Source organism: Canis lupus, chromosome 24 (assembly GCF_011100685.1).
Source record: "Canis lupus familiaris isolate Mischka breed German Shepherd chromosome 24, alternate assembly UU_Cfam_GSD_1.0, whole genome shotgun sequence".
NCBI lineage: Eukaryota > Metazoa > Chordata > Mammalia > Carnivora > Canidae > Canis > Canis lupus.
Window position 1 is genome coordinate 20,659,942 of NC_049245.1, and position 12,684 is coordinate 20,672,625.

The window sequence follows — 12,684 nt, forward strand, 5'->3', positions numbered from 1 at the left end:
GTTTTTTGCTGTCACCAACAATGCCGTAGTGAATAACCTTGTAGATACATCACATGGCTGAGTACACTTGTAAGACACACTCCTAGAAGTGGAACTCTTGAGTGTGACAGAGACAGATGGTAATCTCCAATATCCAGGCTCCCTATCTTCCTTTGAAAGAGAACTCCAATTATTATCTGGATACATGATGCCTGGAACCAGACCATATTTCTCAGGCTCTCTTGCAGGTTAGTGTGGCCATATAGTCAAGTTCTGACCAATAGAATCTAAGTAAAAGGACCATATGTGACTTCCAGAAAGGGCCTTTAGAGAGACTTCCCTCCCTTCTTGACCCCTTTCTCCTTTCTGATGACTGGAAGGCTCTCCATCTGGAATGCAGATGTGATGGTTGGTGTTTGAGCAGCCATATCGGGCCACGAAATGGCAGTTATATACTGAGGATGGTTAGAATATCAAGATAGGAGTCTAGTTCTCCAAACCATGGAGCACCATGCCAGCCCTAGATGGCCTACCTTCAGACTTTATTTGCATGAAAGGGAAATGCCTCTACTTTGCTTAAACAACTATTATTAAAGGTTTGTTTTGGTTTGGTTTTTTTTGTCAAAGCCACTGGTTATAAACCCTGTGCATCATAACTCTGAAAAGTAGCACCACATAGTTTTGCTTTTAGAAATGTCATTTTGGGAAATAGCGTGCAGGCAGATTGAAGGGCAAATTGAAGGGAGACATGGAGACAATGGGAGAGTGGTCAAGGGGGGATAATAATAAGGTCCGAATCCATTTGGGAGCAATTTAGATGGGGGTGGGGGCAGCCAAATTCTCCCCAAACCTAAAGGAGATCTCATAGGTGTTCTCAGGCCACCCCACCCACAGCCTATGCTTTCATCTGACCCCAGCCCTCTTATCTAACTCATTACCCAGCTCCACCCTTGCATGGTGGGTTCCAGGATCCTCCCCCAGCAAACTTCTCTTCCCAGAGTACACCTTACCTACTCTTTGTGCAAGCCTTCTGCACCTGCTGAACCCTTTTGCGACAAGGCCTTCATCACCTATACCCTTTCGCTCCCTCACCTAGCTAATTTCCACATATCACTCAGGTCTTGCCTGAAACCGCGCCTCCTCCAGGAAGCCCTCGGGATTCCCTTCTTTCCCGAAGGTCCTCTGGGCTCCCCATCCCGCGATGCGGCCCTTTATCTAGCATTTGCCGGTCTGCGTAGTAATTGTTAAGTCTCCCTGCGGCACTAGCCTGAGAGCCTTTGGCTGGTGAGAATGGCAACCAAGAGGTGCCCAGCCCAGGACCCGGCATTTAAAAAAACGTGCCCCACCTGCCTCAGGGCCCTGTTCTCAGCACTTAGACTAACTCTTGCAATGCTCCGCAGAGCAACACAGTGAATGGGTGAGCGAGTGAATGAATGAATGAATGAATGAGGGAACGAATGAATGAGGTACCCACCAGGGGGCGATGGCGCTTTGCCTCGGAGGCCCCCGGGCTGCCGAGACTGAGAAAAGCCCCTTTCCCACCGCCCCCTCCCCTTCGGGTCTCGCCACGCCACCCCAGCCCACCCCCAACCCCACGGGGGAATCGCCGGGCCCCGCCCGCCCCCTTCCCGCCTCAGATAATTAACTCGAACCAATAAAACGCTGATTGCGGCTCCTTTGTACGCGCCGCCTTGGCATTGTCATGGAAAACGGGGTCCCCTCCCCATCCGGGCCGCCCGCCCCTCCCCGGCCCCCGCAGCTGGCCCGGGAGTCGGCCGGAGCCACCTGGACGGGACCCGGGTCCCCGAGCCGTCGCGCGCCCAGCCCATCTGCTCCCCGCCCCCTCCCCACCGTCAGCTGCGGGCCCGGGCCCCGGAGCGGCGAGCGCGTCCTGCGGAGCCCGCACCCTTCCTGCGGCTCACCCCGCGGGCCCCGGCGGCGGGCGTCCCGGCCCCCCCCAAGCCTGGGCCCCGGCCCGGAGACGGGGATGGAGGCGCCGGAGGGGTGTTCGTGGCCCGAAATAATAACGGTGATGAGAAGCCAAAGAGCACGGAGGGAACCGGTGGGAAAGCCCCGCACCCCACCCATTCCTAGTCCCAGGACAAGCTTCCAGGAATCTCTCATATATACACAGTATGGGTACATGTATTAATCTATTTTAGAGATCATGAAGGAAAAAGGTAACAAGGTGGGGGTAACCAATGTAAACAATGCAGTGGGCTCTACAGGATGTTCCCCTTCAGCGTCGCACCCCCACACCGTGACTGAGTTGGGAGTGGCGGGTATTTCTCCAGAGAGCTTTCTCTACATGCACCCGTAGAAATAAATGTATCTATGCTTATTTGTAGAAATGCATTTATGCTTAGAAATGTATGCACATTGCAAATACACATACACACATGTATGAACCTGCATGGGATCACTCCCACTTCTCATCTATGTTCGGCTTTATTTTACTAGACAAGTGATACCAGAGATCTTTCCAGGGCAGGGTTATTTACACAACAACGCTACCATAGGCCCCCTCTGCTGTCACCCCACTTCAGCCGGGGTGGGCTCTGCTGTCTGGCCAGTGTGGGTCCCAGACTATCAGTTGTGGGTGAGGGCTCTGCCCTTGGCCCTTTGTGAAGGGGCCTTTGGGGTCTGTGTGTCCCATAAAAGGAACCCATGAGCTCTATGAACTGCCTTTCAGCAGAGGGAAGAGAAATCATAATAATGGTAGTAGTAGGGGATCCCTGGGTGGCGCAGCGGTTTGGCGCCTGCCTTTGGCCCAGGGCGCGATCCTGGAGACCCGGGATCGAATCCCACGTCGGGCTCCGGGTGCATGGAGCCTGCTTCTCCCTCTGCCTGTGTCTCTGCCTCTCTCTCTCTCTCTCTCTCTCTCTCTCTGTGACTATCATAAATAAATAAAAATTTAAAAAAAAATAATGGTAGTAGTAGCGATGGTATTAACAGCTGTAATGAAAACTATCCAAAACGTAGGCATGAGACAAAAGGAAGCCAGTGTGCCCTTTCGAGCTCATTCTAAGACACTGTCCAATCGGCCTAACTGGGCCACCTGATTGTCTAGGAGATGTACCTTTGTTTGACTTTGCTGTTTATTATTGATCAGACTTCCCACTCAGTGAAGTTACACTTTAACTTATAAAAGATGCACAGTTGCAAATGATTTTTGTCCTGTACTAAAAGTAATGCTAAGGCTTATGGTTTTGTTGCCCTGTAAGACATTAACCAGTTTTGTACCTAATTTCTAATTTGGCCATCCTGTCCTCCATTGAACCAGCCTGACCATCTTGCCGGTTCCCTCATTAATGAGTTAAATAAACGTCTAACACATGCTCACTATATTTGTATAAGATTCACGTTGTCAAACTTTCTGAAAGTAATACTTGGACTAAGCTAACCCTTCTGGAAAGCTCACTGTGCCAGGCACCATCCTCGTGGCCTCACGTGGAGGAAGGGGCTGCAAAGGGCTCTGGGGTGAGGCAGACCTGTGTGTGGATTTTTTCTTTCGCCACTGACCCGATGTGAGACTTCAAGCAAGCCTTTGTTAAGCGTCCACTGGGTATCAGGTTCATTCACGCTGTTATCTTGAATTCAATTCAAATTCCAAAACAACTGTGCAAGATGAAATATGCTTTCATCTCTCTGGTTTTGTGCATATCCCTGGGGCACATCCCTTTCCTCCTTGAGCCTTGGGGTTTCCAACTGCAAGATGAGGTTGGTCATAACTGTCTCCCAGGCTGGTGCAAAGATGCAGCGTGACAATGCTTGAGAAGGCAACTCCATCAGGAGAGCATCTTGTTACTTATGGTTCAGCTAACAGGATGCTCAGGGCAGGGGAGTAATGTACCCAAAGTCACAAGGTCCCAGAGCTTGGGCTGTCACTCCTGCTGCTTTAGTCACATAATATCCCAGAGCCTCCATTTCCACATCTGTGAAATGGGAATAATAAAACCAAGAGGAGCTGTTGCCAGAGGAAAGCACATTTGCCTGGCAGCGTGGTCGGCTCTTGCAGCAGCTGCCGGCTGTTCATTTTGTGGTTGTGTGACACTCTGGAATGTTCTGGTGTCACGTCAGGGTCATCTGTTGAGATACTTTTTCGGTTCTTGCTTTTAGAATTGGCACCTGAGGGGCACCTGGGTGGCTCAGTGGTTGAGTGTCTGCCTTCGGCTCAGGTCATGATCCCAGGGTCCTAGGATCGAGTCTCACATCGGGCTCCCCCCAGGGAGCCTGCCTCTCCCTCTGCCTGTGTCTCTGCCTCTCACTCTGTGTCTCATGAATAAATAAATAAAATCTTTAAAAAAAAAAAAAAAAAAAAGAACTGGTACCTGAGAGGAGAGGTATTTTTCTGTCTCCTACCCCCAATAAGGAAACATTTGTGCCCTGAGCTCTGGGCTCTTGCTGGGACATCCTCAGTAGTTTCTCTGTGTGTCTGGCGGTTTCTCTCCTGAGAAACCACTCAGGTGTAGGGGTCAAAGGCAGCAGATCCCAGACCTCAGGCTTGAATGTTGTATTTGTTTTCAAGGGCTGCTGTAACAATGGACCACAAATTGGTTCAGAACAACAGAAACTTATTATTTCACAGTTCTGGAAGCTGGAGATCTGAAATCAAGGTGTCAGTGGGGCCCTATAGGGGTTGCCCACAGTCCTTGGAACCCCTGAGCCTGTAGGCCCGTCATTCCAATCTTCCCCAGTTACCACATGGCATCCTCCCTGGAGGTCTATGTCTGGGTCCAGATTTCTCTCTTCCTGATAAGGCCGCTAGTCATCAGACTAGGATCTACTCTAGTAGTCATACCCAGTATGACTTTACCTTGACTTAATTACATCTGCAAAGACACTATTTCTAAATAAAGTCATATTCTGGCATTTTGGGTGGACATGAATGGGCGGGGGGGGGGGGGGCGTTCTTCAATCCAGTAGAGACAGTGAGCGTCTCCCTGAGCTCCTAAAGGGAGCCAACCCACCTCAAGGTTTCTGGATTGCAAAAACCCCAGGATGCCTGTGAGACCCTCTGGATGAGCAATCAGGCACCTAGCCATCCTGTCAACAAGGAGCTAGGAGCTGTACTTCCTCTGATTAGACAAACAAAGCACAAGCATGCTGGGGGACACCAGCAAGTGCCCACCACCCATATCTCTCTGCTTAAAGTCAAGTGCAAAGGCGCTGGGCTCTGAGATGCCAACAAGTCAACCTCCCCTCTCTGGTTTATACTTTACTCATCTGTCCAATGGACATGATGAGTAAGATTAGATTACACTTATATGGATTTTGAGAACAAGCAAAGTTTATGGTGATAAAAATCAGAATAGTGCAGAGCAGTAACATTGTGTGTCAATTCTACTTCAATTAAAAAAAAAATGAGGATGGTGATTATCTGGGGGATGGGCAGGAGGGAGTGTGCTGGTGCCTGGCAATGTTCTTTATCTTCATCTGGATGGTAGTCACACAGGTGTGTCCTTGCATAAAAATTCATTGAACTGCACACATTAGATGTATGTGCTCCAGGTACTTTATTTTGTTTTATATCTTACTTAAAAGTCAGGTAGACAGGCAGGTAGGAAGGAGGAAAGAGAAGCCAAGGGAAGGAAAAAAGGTGAGCACAGTGATCCTTGGCAGGCCTGGTTTCCAGCACGAAGTGAAGATGCCTGTGCCTTTCAGCAAATGGTGGGCAGAGGGGCACCAGGGTCTAGCCTTGCCAGCAGAAACAGAATGGAAGGGTGGTAGAAGGCATGCTCCTGCCTTTGCCCTCTCACTCCAGGCCTCTACCTTGGAAGACAGAAAGTGGGCCTTCAGAGTCACATGTACTGGCTGTGTGACTTCAGGCAGGGTCTTTGCCTTCTCTGGGCCTCGGGCTTCTCACCTGGAAAATAAGGACAATACTCTCAAAGAACTGTGAAATCCAAGACACCGGCTGAGCACCGTGCCTGCTGCTCTTCCTAAGCTCCTCCCTCAGGAGGAGGGAGTCCCCACAGCTGAGCACCAGTCCCACAGGCCTGATGGCTGAGAGGTACTGGAGGATTCCTGGATCCACGTCTGTGGACCAGGACTCATCTGTTTCCTCCTCAGTAGAATGCCTTCCTTCCTGCACTCGTCCTTTCATCCCCTCGGCCAACCTTGAGCAATTTCCTCCACTTTTCTGAGACTCAATCTGCTCCTCTCTAAAATGGTGGATGATACACATCCGCAGCTATAAAGATGCAAGGAATTTACACTCACAATAAGGACTGGAACAAAGCAAGGACTCAGGATAGCTGATATTGCTAACCATGCCTGCCCACTGACCGCACCCCTGCCGCGTGGGGGGTAACACGCTGGGCTTCAGGGGCCACAGTGGGCTGGGGACACCCTTCGTGCAGGGCCATGTCGCTGGATGACAAGGGGACCCCAGAGCACCCTGCCTCCCGAGGCCGCTGCTGCCAGGCTGAGCATTTCAGCTGTACCCGGGCCAGATGCATGGTTCTGCCAAATGCACCAAGAGAGGCTGTCACTTGGTGGCACAAAGGCAGCTCCTCGCACTAGTGGTGGGCGGGGCCCGGGGAAGAGCTCCAACCACCTGGCCCTGCAACTGCTCCTGGGGCAGCCTGGCCCCAAGCCTGGGCCCCCTCCTCTCTGTACAGTGAAAGGATGGGGCAGCAGGGAGGGTGGGGGCAAGAGCCCAAGATGCCTGGTGGAGGAGCGGTGAGTACCGGGGCAGAGCCTGGAGAGAAGGAGGATGGGCGGGAGACAGCACAGACAGTAAGGAAAAGAAAAGGAAGGAGGGAAGAGCTGCTGACCCTCACCTAGCACAGGGCACGGCCCTGGTCTAAGTAACTCCTCAGAGAAACCTCCAAGACAAATACTGTTAGTGTTCCATTTTACAGCCCAGGAAACCAAAGCACAGAGAGGTTATGTAACTTGCCCAAGATCACACAGCTAGTAGGTGGCAGAGCCGAGATTCGAACCCAGGGCAGCCAGAACCCATGCTCTTAATCATCATGAAGATGAAGAGGAGGGGAAGAAGGGTAAAGAAGGAAAAAGGCAGGACACCTGGGTGGCTCAGTGGTTGAGCACCTCCCTTTGGCCTAGGGCATGATCCTGGAGTCCCGGGATCGAGTCCCACATCGGCCTCCCTGCACGGAGCCTGTTTCTCTCTCTCTGCCTCTGTCTCTGCCTCTCTCTCTCTCTGTGTCTCTCATGAATAAATAAATAAAATCTTTAAAAAAAAAAAAAAAGAAGGAAAAAGGCAAGAGAAGGAGAAAAAGGAGAGGAAGGAAAAAAAGAGAAACAGAAGGAAAGAAAGCAGACATGGGAAGAAAGGCATGGTGGTAAGAATTAAGGAGGAGGGAGAGGTAAGCACTCAGGAGGGAGAGGGGGCCGCCTTCCACCCACCCTCCCCACACCCTCCCCCCAAGCTGCCTACTCTGCTTCCTGAATCACTCACTGGGCAGTCCTGATCCCCACATCAGGGCAGGTGGGTCCTCAGGAAACAGTGGCTTCCCTGAGAGGGGCGCTGGTTCAGCTGCTACCCTGAGGCTGTATCCTTAGACTCCTACCCTCTAGCGTCTGTGCTCCATCACGAGGCTGAGGCCTCAGCTTTGGCAGCAGGCAGTGGGCCTGCACACAACCAAAGGGCTCTCTTGCTCTTCCTCTTAAACATGTTTCCCAGGCATGGCTGCCTGAGGCCCACCACCCTCCTGCAGGGACAGCCTGCGGAGAGCACAGGGGAGAGGAGGGGAGAGCCCAGGCCCAGGGCTCAGCCTCCACCAGGCCCTCCACACAGGCTACATGACCTGCTGAAGCAAACAGCAGCTTAGAGGCTGAGGCACTGCTGATTCCTCCTTGGGGTGCTACATGTCCCTGGGGGCCAGTTGGGGTCTTCGGACTCTGGGGGCCTAAAGTCCGGTTTGGGATAGCCTGGGATCCCTCTCAATTGTGCCCCAATTTAATTCTGTGTGTATCTGAACTTTTCTAGAGGAGAGACTTTGGTTTTCATCAGGCTCTCAAAAGAGGTTAGGTCTCCCCAAAGGTCACTCTGAGACATTCAGATCAAACAGTCAAATGGTGACTTAATGGACCATTTTTAGAAAATCACAGAACCAGGGGGTCTGAATCTTGGGACTCTGAGGGAGGGGGCCTGATGTGTTGTTGTAACCTGTTTATCCCCATCACCTGGCACACAGCAGATGTCCAATAAATATTTGTGATCAAACGAATGAACAAGTTGCAGAAGGCAGAGCAAAACAGACAGAGCCAAGGAAGGATGTGGAGAGGCCCTCCTTATCTGATACTGCAGTACAAATCACCCAAAAACTCAGTGACTCATAACAAGAATCATTTAGTAGGTCTCATGATTTCTCTGGGTCAGGGATTTGAGGCCTGTCTGGCTGGCTGGTTCTGGGGCTGCACTCATCTGAAGGTTTGACTGGGCTGCAGGATCTGCTTCCAAAATGGCTCATTCATAGGACCAGCAAGTCAGCCACAGTAGGAGGGGAGACTTCAGTTCCTTGCCTTACAAGCCTTTCCATGGGCTGCTTGAGTGACTTCCCAGCATGGCAGTTAGCTTCCCCAGCGTGGTTGAACCCGAGACCAAGACAGAAGCTGTGAGATGTTTCATGACCTAGCCTTGGAAGTCACACTCTGCCATCTGCACAAAACCCTACTTGTTACACAGGTCAACAAGGGCCTGAAAATCAGAAGATATTGTGGGGGCCCTTGCAGGGGGTGGAAGCCACAGAGGAGTCAGAGAATCGAGAGGGAATTCTGGGAAAGTCAGAGCCCTGGAGGTGACAGCTCTCCCACAGACAGTGGCCCTGCCCTGCACAGAGTTGGGATCGTGTTTCAAATCCAGTGCTTGACCACACTGGCCAGGCCAGATATCCACTTTCCACCTCATTCCTGGCCATACCTTCCCCTACGATCTCAGCACTCCGGTGCTGATTCCCCATCAGCTCCCTAACAGCAATATGAATTCTCCCACCTGCAAGCCTTTGCTTCTACTCCTTCCTCTGCCTTGAATGCCCTTCTCACTTCCTCTCCTCTCAGGCTATCTCCTCCTGGAAGCCTCCCCAAATGCACCCCTAGATGTACCAGCACCTCACCCAATCCCCAGTGCTGCCCCTAGGTCTATGTAGACCCCTTGTACCTTGTCTGTCTCCCCACTGACCACAAGTGCCCTGAGTTAGCAGGTGGACCCACAGGTGCCCATCACTGCGTGCTGAATGCATGAATGATGGGTGGCTATGACCCACACACACCAGGGAGCCCCTCAGGGCTCAGAGAGGCATTTGAGGCATGGTTAGACCTCACTAGCCCCACTGGCAGATTGTTAGGGGGGCTCCTTCCAGCCCCAAGATTCTGCTATTATACCCACCTCCGGAAACATTCAACAGATGGCACCTTGAAATTAGAAGAGATGGGTCAGAGCAAGGTTTAAATCCCAGAGCCCCCACTTACTTCACTTGCATGATCCAGGAAGTCACTGACCTCTCCATACCTGAGATTCCTCAGTTGTAGAAGAGGCTAATGTGCTTCACCTTCCAGGGTAGTTGCAAGGGATGAACACTATGGCAGGAGAGGGGTTTGAATATTGGCTCTGCTATTGCGTAGATCACTTACTCTTCCAGCGCCTCACTTTTCCTATCTATGAAATGGAGACAGCTCTCTTTGAGTTCTCAGGTTGGTTCTAAAATGGCATTTATCTAGGTAAATGCTCCGCCCAGAGTCTGGCACACTGCAAAGGCCTGTGGCAGCCACAGAAGGGGCCTTTGGTCTCCTTCCAAGAAAGAATGTGTCCTTCGAGTACAGGGTCAGCAGTCAGCTGACAGCCTCCAGGATCCCTCTCAGCTTTTGAGCCAGGGGCCACGGTTTTCCCAGGCAATCCCAGCCAGTGTCCGAGCCAGCACAGGAGCCAGGGCCTGATCCTTGCCGTCTAATGTCAGGCTCTGATAAGGGGTGGACTCTTCTCCAGAGCCCCCTGCTGGGTGGCATTGCCAGCCCTGCACAGCAGCTGAAGCTCTCCCCTGCCGTCTTCCACAGGCACCTGGCCCCAGTAAGCCTCTGACCCTGCTAGCTCCATCTCAGTGTATGCACCAGGGGCCACCCGAACCAGAGGGACCCAAACTGACCCAGAACACCATAGGCGGCAGCTCTCCAAGTGCAACCCAGAGGCAGGGTAGAAGCATCTCCTGGGAACTCGACAGCATGTTCGTGTGAGAATGTCAAGCCCTGATGGCCGTGCAGGGGAGGGATTGTGGAGATGTCACAGTGTCACAGTAGCGGCGTGGCCAGGGCGAGGCTGTGTTTTGTGGGAAGGGGAGAATGCTTTATCTCCGTCTCTCCCCCAGGGTTCCTCCCTCATTTATCCCCCAAATCCAGAGGAGTGAACCAACGGGGCTCCTCCCCACCCCATTCAGGGGAAGGGTCCAGTCCCAATCTCCAGCTGGAGACTTCACAGGCCCTGGGCTTGTGAGGCTGCACGCAGCCGTGCCTTCCTCCCTCCTGCTCCACACCCTCCCTCTCCCTTTCCTCCCCAGGGGCACCCCAGCCCAGCCCGCCTGCCTCCCCTTTGTCTGCCAATCTGTCTCCATTCCAAGATGAGCCCTGGGCTTCTGCCAGCCCGTCTGTGCTCCACCTCTGGACCTACAGGGAGGCCTCTGTGCTCCCAACTGCCTCTCACTTAACCCTGGTGAAAAAGGTCCAGGGATGGTTTGTGCTATTGGCCTCCTGGCCCCAGCCTAAGCCAGCCGTCACCACTCCCAGATCTGAAGCCATACTCTCCAAGCTAAGGTGCTTAAAGCCTCACCATGTGACAAGTGAGGAGATGGAGGATGGAGAGATACAGAGGTTTGCCCGAGGTCACGCAGCAAGAAGGGGGAGCAGCCAGGATCTGGACCTTGCTCTCTCTTGTCACCTCATGCCCCAGCAGGTAGCAGGTGACAATAGTGAGGTGGTCATATGTGACAGGGATATTGTTGGCCCTGGGGCCTTTTTAGGAGCGCCAGCCCATCCCTGTGGCACAGTGGTATCCTGTTCTTTCTCTAGTGGGCACGATCCTTGTCTTTCTCCCTGATGCCACAGCTCATCAGATACAGCTTGGAGACAGGCAGACACTTCACTCAGTTGCCTTCGCTTTACTAAACTGGCAGTGGGGTGATGTGCCAGTACCTTCCTTTGTGGGTACCTGGCATATCCCCTGTCCAGCGCTGCCTCCAGGAACCCCAGAATGCGAGGGCCAGAATAACAGTGGCACAAAGGATAGGCACATTTATTGAACACTCACTATGTGGCAGGCCTGGCTGGCAACATTCTCTGCAGACACTGTCCCATGGAACCCTCACCAGGATCCCATGACATATATGCACTTATCCACAGCTTTGGTCATGAGCCTCAGATAGGCTAAGCCTCTAACCCCTAACTGTCCTAAACTCACCCGTCCTTTCTATAGATGGGAAAATTGAGGCCCAAAGAGGTGGCATGATTTCTCCAAGGACATGTGTTTTCCTAGTTAGTGTCAGAGCCTTTCCCAGGCAGCTTACTAAGTGAGAGCACAATCCATTCATACAGCACTTCATGAGTTGTGACTCTTTTCTCCTCTCAGGAAGGCACGGGTTTCTGTTGCTCAACGGTTATCATCTGGAGATTCTTCTATGATATGTCAATATAGTTCGAAGAGCTTGATACTCACTAATTTAATGCTCACAAATACCTTACAAGATGGGTGCATTGATTATCCTGATTTTGCAAATGAGGAAACTGAGGCCAGGGAGCTTAAGTAATCTGCCTAAGGTCACACAGCCAGGATTCAAATTCCAGCTGCTTGAGGTTTTAAATACTATGATGTCCCGTCCTTTTCACAGCTGAAAAATCTGAGGCTCAAGGAGAGGAAATGACTTGCCCATGACCACAGAGCTAGAAAGAGGTGGTGGCCGGACCCCTGCCTCAGAAAATGTCCTTTCTCGTCCATGTTTGCCAATTAACAAATGCTGACTGGGAACTTTCTTTGCCAGAACAACCACAGCAGTTGCCTTGCCCAAAACACACCCATGATACAGAGGGATGAACGGGCTTATGAGGGTACCAGAGGTGGCCGTGGGGGCACCTGGCAGGACACTGACCTACCCTGGGAATAAGGGAAGACTTCCAGAAGTCTGATCCTTGAGTAGAGTCTCCAAGTTCAAGCAGGAACTTTGCCAGGAGGATAGGAAGGAGTGAGGCAACTCAAGCTGAAGAAGAGGCATGTGCAAAGGCCAGCAGTGTGAGAGAGAACGTAAGTGTCAAGAAGAGGTCTATTCAGCCCTGAGTGAGGGTAAGGACAGAAAAGGCTGAACAAGCAGGATTGTAGAATGCCCCTGAGGGAATCAGGACACTGGAGTCCTGGCCACAAATCTGCCCATGTCTCACAGAATGACTTCAGTATTCCCATCCACACAACGGTGGAGGATTGGTGTCTAAGGCCCTGCCGGTTCCACTTTCAGTTGATGAAGTCAGGATGGATTTGAACAGGAGGACTATTTTGATGTGAGGGCAGGAGGCAAGGAAAGAAGGGCATTCTAGAAAGGGAGTCCCACAGGAGCAAAGGTACAGAGGAAAGAAAGTGTTGAAAAGGACAGGAAATGGTTTCTATAAAGGGTCCCTGGAATGGTGTACATAGAGGAAAGCATGCAAGGAAGTCATATCAATCTGGATTCTTCAGTCAAAACTGAAAGAAGAAAAAAAATAGAA

At 51.8% G+C, this 12,684-nt stretch overlaps 1 non-coding gene across 3 annotated transcripts in view; it reads right to left on the minus strand.

Moving 5' to 3' along the window:
- Positions 1–5,489: 5,489 nt before the first annotated feature.
- LOC102152990 overlaps positions 5,490–12,684 on the minus strand; it is a 70,287-nt gene continuing 63,092 nt past the window's right edge. The window contains exons 4-7 of one of the 3 annotated variants that reach the window (XR_005377724.1): positions 12,082–12,661; positions 10,089–10,258; positions 9,458–9,604; positions 5,490–5,845 (exon numbers count right to left, since the gene is read on the minus strand). This is a non-coding gene — a transcript (uncharacterized LOC102152990). Of the gene's footprint in view, positions 5,846–9,447; positions 9,605–10,088; positions 10,259–12,081; positions 12,662–12,684 lie in introns of all 3 variants that reach the window. The other 2 variants (XR_005377725.1, XR_005377723.1) reach the window with 2 other exon arrangements.